Source organism: Girardinichthys multiradiatus, chromosome 4 (assembly GCF_021462225.1).
Source record: "Girardinichthys multiradiatus isolate DD_20200921_A chromosome 4, DD_fGirMul_XY1, whole genome shotgun sequence".
NCBI lineage: Eukaryota > Metazoa > Chordata > Actinopteri > Cyprinodontiformes > Goodeidae > Girardinichthys > Girardinichthys multiradiatus.
In genome coordinates this window covers 9,148,122-9,160,255 of record NC_061797.1, presented here as the reverse complement: position 1 = coordinate 9,160,255, position 12,134 = coordinate 9,148,122, and positions in this window count along the sequence as shown.

Below are 12,134 nucleotides of genomic sequence, written 5' to 3'. Positions count from 1 at the left end.
AAAGATAGTTATGACGAATATCGAAACAGGAAATAGTTTCTTAGCGCTTGGTTGAGAAGGTATCAAGGCTGAAATAATGTATTCATTATTTATTTATTTTATCCTTTCAGTAGAGGGTGCCAATATTCTTTGGTGCGTTATGCACGACTAGTCGCAATACGAAGGTTTACTAGTTTCAATATCATAAACTATGTAAAGTCATAGACATTTGAAATATTATATACAGGTCCTTCTCAAAATATTAGCATATTGTGATAAAGTTCATTATTTTCCATAATGTCATGATGAAAATTTTACATTCATATATTTTAGATTCATTGCACACTAACTGAAATATTTCAGGTCTTTTATTGTCTTAATACGGATGATTTTGGCATACAGCTCATGAAAACCCAAAATTCCTATCTCACAAAATTAGCATATCATTAAAAGGGTCTCTAAACGAGCTATGAACCTAATCATCTGAATCAACAAGTTAACTCTAAACACCTGCAAAAGATCCCTGAGGCCCTTAAAACTCCCAGCCTGGTTCATCACTCAAAACCCCAATCATGGGTAAGACTGCCGACCTGACTGCTGTCCAGAAGGCCACTATTGACACCCTCAAGCAAGAGGGTAAAACACAGAAAGAAATTTCTGAACGAATAGGCTGTTCCCAGAGTGCTGTATCAAGGCACCTCATTGGGAAGTCTGTGGGAAGGAAAAAGTGTGGCAGAAAACGCTGCACAACAAGAAGAGGTGACCGGACCCTGAGGAAGATTGTGGAGAAGGGCCAATTCCAGACCTTGGGGGACCTGCGGAAGCAGTGGACTGAGTCTGGAGTAGAAACATCCAGAGCCACCGTGCACAGGCGTGTGGAGGAAATGGGCTACAGGTGCCGCATTCCCCAGGTCAAGCCACTTTTGAACCAGAAACAGCGGCAGAAGCGCCTGACCTGGGCTACAGAGAAGCAGCACTGGACTGTTGCTCAGTGGTCCAAAGTACTTTTTTCGGATGAAAGCAAATTCTGCATGTCATTCGGAAATCAAGGTGCCAGAGTCTGGAGGAAGACTGGGGAGAAGGAAATGCCAAAATGCTAGAAGTCCAGTGTCAAGTACCCAGAGTCAGTGATGGTCTGGGGTGACGTGTCAGCTGCTGGTGTTGGTCCACTGTGTTTTATCAAGGGCAGGGTCAATGCAGCTAGCTATCAGGAGATTTTGGAGCACTTCATGCTTCCATCTGCTGAAAAGCTTTATGGAGATGAATATTTCATTTTTCAGCACGACCTGGCACCTGCTCACAGTGCCAAAACCACTGGTAAATGGTTTACTGACCATGGTATCACTGTGCTCAATTGGCCTGCCAACTCTCCTGACCTGAACCCCATAGAGAATCTGTGGGATATTGTGAAGAGAACGTTGAGAGACTCAAGACCCAACACTCTGGATGAGCTAAAGGCCGCTATCGAAGCATCCTGGGCCTCCATAAGACCTCAGCAGTGCCACAGGCTGATTGCCTCCATGCCATGCCGCATGGAAACAGTCATTTCTGCCAAAGGATTCCCAACCAAGTATTGAGTGCATAACTGTACATGATTATTTGAAGGTTGACGTTTTTTGTATTAAAAACACTTCTTTTATTGGTCGGATGAAATATGCTAATTTTGTGAGATAGGAATTTTGGGTTTTCATGAGCTGTATGCCACAATCATCCGTATTAAGACAATAAAAGACCTGAAATATTTCAGTTAGTGTGCAATGAATCTAAAATATATGAATGTTAAATTGTCATCATTACATTATGGAAAATAATGAACTTTATCAAAATATGCTAATATTTTGAGAATGACCTGTATTTTATTTCATTTCATGGTACTGGGAAATATAGGACGGAGGTGAGATGTTTAATAAATATATGGCAAAATGGGGTGAAAGCACTCAAGGGAAAGATTGTCAAGGACGAAAGGGTTGTAATAATTTAAGATAAATAAGTCTCTTATGGTAAAATAATGAGGCAAAGAGGGTAAAAGCAGCATGTTGATTGAGTTATTAAAGGTATTTTCATTCTGCATGTGATCTTACAATGTGATCACATGCAAGGCTCTTTCAATCAAAGGATTGTGAACCGTCTGCAGAGAGATCTTCTTTTAAACCGGGACTGTAAAACAGACTGTAAAACTTAAAACGAGTCAGCCGAGCGAATGACGACGCTGGAAGAGAAGGAGATACCGTTCCAGTTCGAAAGGAGACTGAAGCGGAAAGCCCGGCAGTTTATGACCGAGCAGAAGTTCTGGAAAAAGGAAGAGAAGAACAAAGAGCGCTCTCATGGCCGACTAAGCCGCAGGAATCAGAAGGTGGCTTGCATAATGATAAATTGTCAGTGGGAAGAACACACCAGTCAACAGGCTCTTGATTGAGCGAGGGTGGATGCAGCTAAGGCTGAGAAGGACTTGAGATACTGATGAAAAAAACGAGCAACCATGTTAGAAATGTAGGACGATGATGAGGGATGGATAGGTATTAAATTATTCTATGCTCGGGTGAAACTAAGGAGCAGGCGACTGAATGCTTAGAGACGTCTGTGAAAGCCAATAGAGGATCCTAAGAAATGTTAGGGATAACCTTTTATTAATACTATGCATAGCTGATTTTTTTCCATTCATACCGTAAAGATAAGAATACTCATCGACAAACATATTGGCCCAATGTTTGACATGAATGACCTGTGGCTGGGCCCAGCTACTACACAACCTATCAGACAGACACCGCAATGGTGACACGTAATCTACTGATAAACACTAGGGGAGTGCACATCTAATGCTTTGGAGTGCCAGATATAAAACTACATGTGACCTTCTTTCGAGCTCGTTGTCCTCCTTTCACATACGGCGAAGATCCGAGACAGGAGCTTCAGCGCTGATCTCTGTAATCATTCCTCTGCTTAATTTAGAATAAAAGAGCTGAAAGTTAGAAGCTGTTTAAGTGTTTTTCCTTTAAGAGTCAGTGTTAGATAGAGAGTGAGATCACGTCTGGGCACCAAGGACCGGAGGAACTCCGAGATGTCTGACCGGGAGCAGGTTGCGGTAGTTCAGACAGAAAACCGGGGACGAGATGATTTAAAAGAAGCAGAAAATCCATCAGGGAAAGCGATACATTTAGACAGCCTCGGGAGATGGTAAAATGAGAGAAACCAGATTAATGAGGTGCCTCCGCAGGATTTAGAGCTGAGCCTGAACAAGATGGTAGAATACATGAGAGTAAATGATCAACCTGAATGAAAAGAGGGGTGGGAAACACATGAATCCACATGAATGAAAAAGATAGAGAAGAGAGAGTGGAATGATGCATCTCGCCTACAGACAAGCTAGGCCGGGTGCTAGCGAGGGTGACTGGCGGTGGGAGGGGCCAAGAAGCAGGCAGCAGCAATGGAGCAGGAAAGAGGAAGTGTTGGTATGGCAGAGATGGCGGCGAACTCACAGAGCAGGTGAGTAAGGGATGATGTGGAGCGCTGGAGAGAATCCATGAGTGAGATGAATGAAGCAGGGAAATGTAGGATGGTTGGTTTGAGGGATGAAGATGGAAGGAGAAATTGCTGGAGAAACCAGGCCGGGTGACACAGCGGCAGGAGCCATTGAGGAGGCAGGGCCAGTGAGGAGGCAGGGCCACCTCGGCGACGCTTAGCAGGAGAAGTGTAGGAGTTCTTAATGCGCTTTCCACTTGCCCAGAGATGAGACAAGGAAGAAATAAGCCATCAAGGCGAGGCGAGGCGAGCGCTCCTACGAGCGGTAGGAGCGCTCAATATCTTGTTGTATGCATTGGTGTTTTTTGGGGTCAAATTGACCCCAGGCTTTTTTAGCTGTATAAAATATATAAGATATGTTTTAATTAACTTTCCATTCTTGGAAAGGTATTGTGGCCTGTCTCCTTCACTTCCACAACAGGGTAGATCTGTTACTTTATTGTCATCTAAATGGTTCCAGATCCCAAAAGATATGCTGTCAGTCATGTCCACGACCTAAAATTAGCATTTGAGCTGTTCATAACACCATCAATTGAAAAGGATATACTTGAGATGAGAATTTTGGTGGGTAGGCGGAAAGAAGTGGATGGAACTTACTTAAAATCCTATTTAAATAGGCAACAAATAAACATGAAATACCAGACACATGAAGTTGAAGAACAGTTTTAATTCTGATCATATATATATATATATATATATATATATATATATATATATATATATATATACACACACTCACCGGTCACTTTATTACTTTATTAGTTACACCTGTCCTACTGCTTGTTAACGCAAATTTCTAATCAGCCAATCACACGGCAGCAACTCAATGCATTTAGACATGGTCAAGACGATCTGCTGCAGTTCAAACCGAGCATCAGAATGGGGAAGAAAGGTGATTTAAGTGACTTTGAACCTGGCATGGTTGTTGGTGCCAGACGGGCTGGTCTGAGTATTTTAGAAACTGCTTATTTACTGGGATTTTTACGCACTACCATCTCTAGGGTTTTACAGAGAATGGTCCGAAAAAGAGAAAATGTCCAGTGAGGGGCAGTTCTGTCGGCGCAAATACCTTGTTGATACCAGAGGTCAGTGGAGAATGTCCAGACTGGTTTGAGCTGATAGAAAGGGAAGAGTAACTCAAACAACCACTCGTTACAACCAAGGCATGCAGAAGAGCATCTCTGAACGCACAACATGTCGAACCTTGAGGCTGATTGGCTACAGCAGTAGAAGACCACACCGGGTGCCACTCCTGTCAGCTAAGAACAAGAAACTGAGGCTACAATTTGCACAGACTCACCAAAATTGGAAAATAGAAGTTTGGAAAAACATTGCCTGGTCTGATGAGTCTCGATTTCTGCTGCGACATTTGGATGGTAAGGTCAGAATTTGACATCAACAACATGAAAGCATGGATCCATCCTGCCTTGTATCAACGGTTCAGGCTGGTGGTGGTGGTGTAATGTGGGGGATATTTTCTTGGCACACTTTGGGCCCCTTAGTACCAATGGAACATTGTGTCAATGCCACAGCCTACCTGAGTATTGTTGCTGACCACGTCCATCTATTTATGACCACAGTATGCACCATGTCATAAAGTACAAATCATCTAAGACTGGTTTCTTGAATATGACAATGAGTTCACTGTACTCAAATGGCCTCCACAGTCACCAGATCTCAATCCTTCGGGATGTGGAGGAATGGGAGATTCGCATCATGGATGAGCAGCCGACAAATCTGCAGCATCATGTCAATATGGACCAATGTGGAGAAATTAATGTTTCTAGTACCTTGTTGAATCAATGCCTCAAAGGATTAAGGCAGTTCTGAAGGCAAACGGGGGTCCAACCCAGTACTAGCAAGGTGCAGGCTACCTGCAGCATACATGTTCAGTTTGTGTTCTGTGTTTATGTGTTTTTAAAGTTAAGACAAACTTTATTTAAAGGGTGATTTTAAACACAGAAGATTGATCATAACGCACCGTCCGCGCTTATGCATTTTAACCCTTTTATTAACGGTATTTTAAAGGTGTGTATTTGATTCTGGTGCTAAGCTATCAGCTTCTTTGTTAGCTTTAACTGGTAACAGCTAAGAACTCATGCTTGCCTGCTAATAAATATTTACCCAGAAAGGTTGTTAGTTTTCAATCCAGTAAATAATAGTTCCCTAAACATTATTTTACTAAACTTGTTAACTAAGTAAACACCATTAAACCCCATTTCTCCAGAAAGATTTGGCCCTTTTCCAAAATATTTTCTTAAATATTTTACCATTTCCTTAATAATATTTCTTTAAATATTATTTAAATAAATAAAGGCAGCTAATGAGAATTAGTCATCCAGAAGGATGGTTTTATTCAGCAGATCATTCTTTAAAACAATATTTTGTTAAAATAATATTTTATCTGATCTTGCATTGTGAATGGTTGTATAAAGGTATGCTGATTATTGCCTAAGTTGGTTCCAAGACTAACTTAACTTAATTTCCAGATTCTTCAAGATAATCCTTGGTTCTCAAACATAAACATTGCATGGTAATGTTGCATCACTCTTTTGGTCACGGTTTCAACCATCTTTAATCAACTTGTTTATATTTTACATGGCCCATTAGTCTTTCCTATTCTTTAATTCTGCTTGGTAGTTTAGTTGGATTGTTTTAGCATATTAAAGAGTTTGTTGATTGAAATATGTTTGACTTTGCATTGACTTATTTTTGTTAATAAATTATTGTATTTTAAGACATTGTGTGAATTAATTCCATGTGTGTGCAGAATTGTGCTGTTCAATAATGTCAGAGCTTGGCTCACCCTTTTCGATTTTGTCCTAATACCACCGCCTTACTGGGCTGGTATTCACAGGACAACCCTTAACAGACCGAAATATTATTTGATAAAATATTAAGGTATTAATATTAAATAATATATTCAGATTCAAAGTCACAACATATGTTTAGCTTCACACTGAAGGCATCAAAACTATGAATATAACACATGTGGAATTATATACTGAACAAAAAAGTGTGAAACAACTGAAAATATGTCTTATATTCTAGGTTCTTCAAAGTAGCCACCTTTTGTTTTGATTACTGCTACGCACACTCTTGGCATTCTGTTGATGAGCTTCAAGAGGTAGTCACCTGAAATGGTTTCCCAACAGTCTTGAAGGAGTTCTCAGAGATGGTTAGCACTTGTTGGCCCTTTTGCCTTCACTCTGCGGTTCAGCTCACCCCAAACCATCTCAATTAGGTTCAGGTCTGGTGACTGTGGAGGCTAGGTTATCTGGCGCAGCACCCCATCACTCTCCTTCTTGGTCAAATAGCCCTTACGCAGCCTAGAGGTGTGTTTGGGGTCATTATCCCGTTAAAAAATAAATGATGGTCCAACTAAACGCAAACCGGATGGAATAGCATGCTGCTGCAAGATGCTGTGGTAGCCATGCTGGTTCAGTATGCCTTCAATTTTTAATAAATCCCCAACAGTGTCACCAGCAAAGCACCCCCACACCATCACACCTCCTCCTGCACGCTACACGGTGGGAACCAGGCATGTAAAGTCCATCCGTTCACCTCTTCTGCACCGCACAAAGACATGGTGGTTGGAACAAAAGATCACAAACTTGGACTCATCAGACAAAAGCACAGATTTCCACTGGTCTAATGTCCATTTCAGGTGACTACCTCTTGAAGCTCATCAACAGAATGCCAAGAGTGTGCGTAGCAGTAATCAAAGCAAAAGGTGGCTACTTTGAAGAACCTATAATATAAGACATATTTTCAGTTGTTTCACACTTTTTTGTTCAGTATATAATTCCACATGTGTTAATTCATAGTTTTGATGCCTTCAGTGTGAAGCTACAATATTCATAGTCATGAAAATAAAGAAAACTCTTTGAATGAGGTGTGTCCAAACTTTTGGTCTGTACTGAAATATATATATATATATATATATATATATATATATATATATAATGTATATAAATACACTGCTCAAAAAAATAAAGGGAACACCCAAATAACAAATCCTAGATCTGAATGAATGAAATATTCTCATTGAATACTTTGTTCTGTACAAAGTTGATTGTGCTGATCAATGGAAATCAAATTTATTAACCAATGGATGCATGGATTTGGAATCACGCACAAAATTAAAGTGGAAAAACACACTACATGCTGATCCAACTTTGATGTAATGTCTTATAGCAAGACAAAATGAGGCTCTGTATAGTGTGTGACCTCCACGTGCCTGCATGACCTCCCTACAACGCCTGGGCATGCTTCTGATGCGACGGCGGATGGTCTCCTGAGGGATCTCCTCGTAGACCTGGACCAAAGCATCCGCCAACTCCTGGACAGTCTGTGTGCAACGTGACGTTAGTGGATGATGCGAGACACGATGTCCCAGATGTGCTCAAGCTTCGATGTCTTCATCTTGCAGTTAACTGCTGACAAACTCCAACCACATGAGGTCTAGCATTGTCCTGCATTAGGAGGAACCCAGGGCCAACCAGCATATGGTCTCACAATGGGTCTGAGGATCTCATCTCGGTACCTAATGGCAGCAATTAGGTACCTCCATTTCTAGTCCAAAGAAATGCCACCCCACACCATTACTGACCCACTGCCAAACTGGTCAGGCTGAAGGATGTTGTAGGCAGCAGATTGCTCTCCATGGTGTCTCCAGACTCTGTCACATCTGTCACATATGCTCAATGTGAACCTGCTTTCATCTGTGAAGAGCACAGGGCGCCAGTGGTGAATGTGCCATTCCTGGTGTTCTCTGGCAAATGCCAAGCGTCCTGCATACTATTATGTCAATATGAACCAAAATTTGAATATAGCACATTTAGTTGTTTATGCAAAATAGAAAACATAACAACAACTGAACAACTCTGACCAATAGATGTGGCAATTTATGGCAAAATATGGTCATTGGTATACGTGAAACATACATTATTGGTATACATACATTACCTTGATTAGAGGTGAAGTGACAACAGTAATCTATATGGGCATAAGTCTATACAGTTTGTGGTAGCTTAAAACTCTGGTGAAAGGCTAATGAACTTGTAATTGTAGAATACAATATATATATATATATATATATATATATATATATGATAGGTATTATTTAGTCAACTCAGAGGTAAGGAACGACACAGAGTCAGTTATACTTGCGGCAAGGGTAGCTGTGCAACACAAACTACAAAGTATTAGCCCCCTCTCTCTTTATTTATACATGCTTGGTCACACACAGTTCAAACATCATTCAGGGTGGGGGTTGTGTGTGTGTGTATGTGTGTGTGTGTGTGGGGTCAGAAAGGTTAGGGTTCATGTGTCTTGATTATAAACAAACAGAGGAAGTGGGAAGTGGGGACCTGGTGAATAGCCCCCAGATGCTGCTAGTAAAATAATAAAAGAATAATAGCATAACTCATTCTTGTGACCATCTCCCTTCCTGTAACATGTAAGGAGGGAAAAGCACTTAGATGAGTGATAAACAATACAAAAAGTCATAAAAACCCTAACAGTTCCCCCCTGTTTTATCACGAATAAGTCATGAGTAAATACATGTAAAATGAAACACTCTGTGTAAGCACAAACCCACAGGACGGAAAACAGATTATTTTGTGGGAAACACTTACACGGTCCCTCCGCTAGGCGACCACCAATCATGGCAGAGTAAAACAATATAATAAAATAAAGAAACAAAATGTAATAATAAAAAATAAAAGAATTAAAACAAGCCTTGTTCATATCATCATTACACTTTTCCTCATTTCACTTAAACAGCAACTTCTTTCGATTTTCTGCTATAAGGTCATTTTATGAAGAACAATTATGAATACACTCAGGCATTGAAGATATATTCATTTACAACATGTCATCATAATCATCTGTTTTTTGGATCCAGTGTCCATCTTGTCCATCTCTTCTCGTGTGATGTTACATCCTGTGGATCCTGTCTTAAACAGAGAAAGAGTCCTGCTACCAGGTTTAAGCTCAGGCTTATCAGTCCTGTCCACACGTCACAGAAAGCCATGCTAAATTTGGCAAAGGTCAGTTGTTTTATTCGCTGGAAGTGGGGACCTGGTGAATAGCCCCCAGATGCTGCTAGTAAAATAATGAAATAATAAAAGAATAATAGCATAACTCATTCTTGTGACCATCTCCCTTCCTGTAACATGTAAGGAGGGAAAAGCACTCAGATGAGTGATAAACAATACAAAAAGTCATAAAAACCCTAACAATATATATATATATATATATATATATATATATATATATATATATATATATATATATATATATATATATATATAAATGCTCCCTTGCTCTCCTGACTACTGCTGGGTCCGGGCTCAGCACTGCCACTGACGCACTCTCTCACGCTCCTGGGGAACACTGTAGGTACAGCTGAGGGCAGGAGCACACGTTTGTGTTGTACTGAACAACCGAGTGACTTTTCTAAAGCTGGAACAACATCAAAACAGTCCAACTCAAAATGTTCAGAGTACAGAACAGGCGCAGGGTGGGCTCCCACTTCTCGCGAGTACGTCTGACCTGCTTAACCCATTTTGAACGTAGCTCAGGATCCTTGGGAAACTTACATAAACTAACACCATTCTTTGTGTGTTTGAACAAAAACCTGCAATACAACGTGAAGGCATAGCTGTAATTGTTAACCCAATTATTTCCCAAAACTTTAGCTTTGTGGCTAAAAAGCTACCAGTTTTTGCCAACATCGGCAGGCCTCCTTGCGCTGACGTCCGCCTTCTTTCTCAGTCGGTGAGCGGTGCCACCTTCCATTCACATTTGCCCGAATGGCCACAGTTTTTTGATTAAAACGATCTTATGCAGGCACGCTTGTAAATAATAAATAAATCATCAGGTAATACGTTTTGCTTTATAAAACATGACAAAAAATGGCACGATTGTGTCATCAGCTCTTTAGAACAACAAAGAGCAACAGAATCAATGGGGGAGGCTCAACTACTGTCGCAATTGTTTCTGGCTAATAATCTGGTACAACAAGACAAAGGAAATGTGACACAGCCCTTTTCCCTCTTTGTGAGACTGAGGACAGATTCCAGTTCTTAAAATGAAGCAACTTATCCGAGGACCTCTTCTATTGTTAAACAGTTATCAAAAGATTATTAACTTGGATTTTATCAGTTGTGAAGTGTGGCTCAGTGGTGAAGCAGACACACTGTTTGTAGAGGCTACTGCAGTTCAAGTCCTCACCCCGTACCATTTACTGCAAATGTTTTTTTTAAGAGGAAGAGTGTGAAGAGAATGCTGCTGGTGGCATTCTACAGGGCAACCATTGAGAGCATCTCCACATAAAGCATCTCAGTGTGATATGCAGTCTGCACAGCTTCAGACAGGAATGCTTTGAATAACAGTCTAGTCTGCAGAAAGGATCACTGGCTGCCCTCTGACACCTCTGGAAAACCTTGCCACAGCATACTACATGGGCAGAGCACGACACATCATGAAGGACTCCACTCATCCTGAACATACAGCCTCAAAAACAGTTTTTACCCAATTGCCATTAGCACAATAAACAAATGCTAAATTTATGCCGCCTCAGACTTTTCAACTGTCATGTTATTATGTTTTTTATCCATTTCTATTGCATAGAGCACATTATAGTACTTAGTGGTTTTGACATAAACAGTCTTTAAATTTTTGCTTTTTTTTTTTGTTGTTTATAAGTTTGTCTATGTTGTGTAATGGAGTTTTCTAATGTCGTTTAATTTTAATATGCAATAACAATAAATTATTCTGATTCTTAAGCTAATGTTGACTGCTACTTCCACCCACCAGCCAGCTCAGCAGCGTAGACATTTGCTCTAATAAAAGCTGCATGGACTAAATATGCATTATTTTCACAATAGTAATGTTAGAGCTGCCCCGCATACACCTATAAATCACCATCAACCTTTGACAAACCTGTGTTCTTGATAATATAAGTGAAAAGCTAAATTCATATCAACCTATTGTTACCCAGCATTTTCAATATAGCTGCACCTGTGAGTTAAGTGTGGAGCAGCGGAGGAATAAAAAGAGCTGTATGAAGAGGAAACAGTGGGGCCACAGGGACCAGCGTTTCCCTGTTCGAATGCTGCAGACCTGGAAGGAACCCCACTGCTGAAGATTAGCTAATCAAGCCACTGGCGCAAAGATCTGATGTGGGAGGTAAAGTCTTTTTTGATTAGGGGCTTCTAACTGAGAGAACTCACCTGATGGAATCTTGGCAGCAGCATGTTAAGACGTGAAAAAATAAGCACTATAAAAAAGATGTAAAAGGTTGCAATCAAAGATTGTAAGGTCAGTATTTCCTTTTGTCCACTTGTAGTTAACTAAAAAAATAAAGCTATTTCTGCATTGTTTAATTAATGTTTTTTGGCATTGGGCTCTTTAGAAATCTCCCTTATTTTTATATGTTAATGTGTTCCAGGTAGTAAAACTAAAATGTACAAAGGTTGTTTTAAGCTTCACCAAAAAAAATATGGCATGCAGAATAAAGGGTAGGGTTCAGCTATTGAGGCCAGGACCTTTACTGCAATTGTGCTTTGTTAAGATTGAATGCATATTCATTTTCTGCCAGTTGTTCCTTTTCTCCTCTCCCAGACACA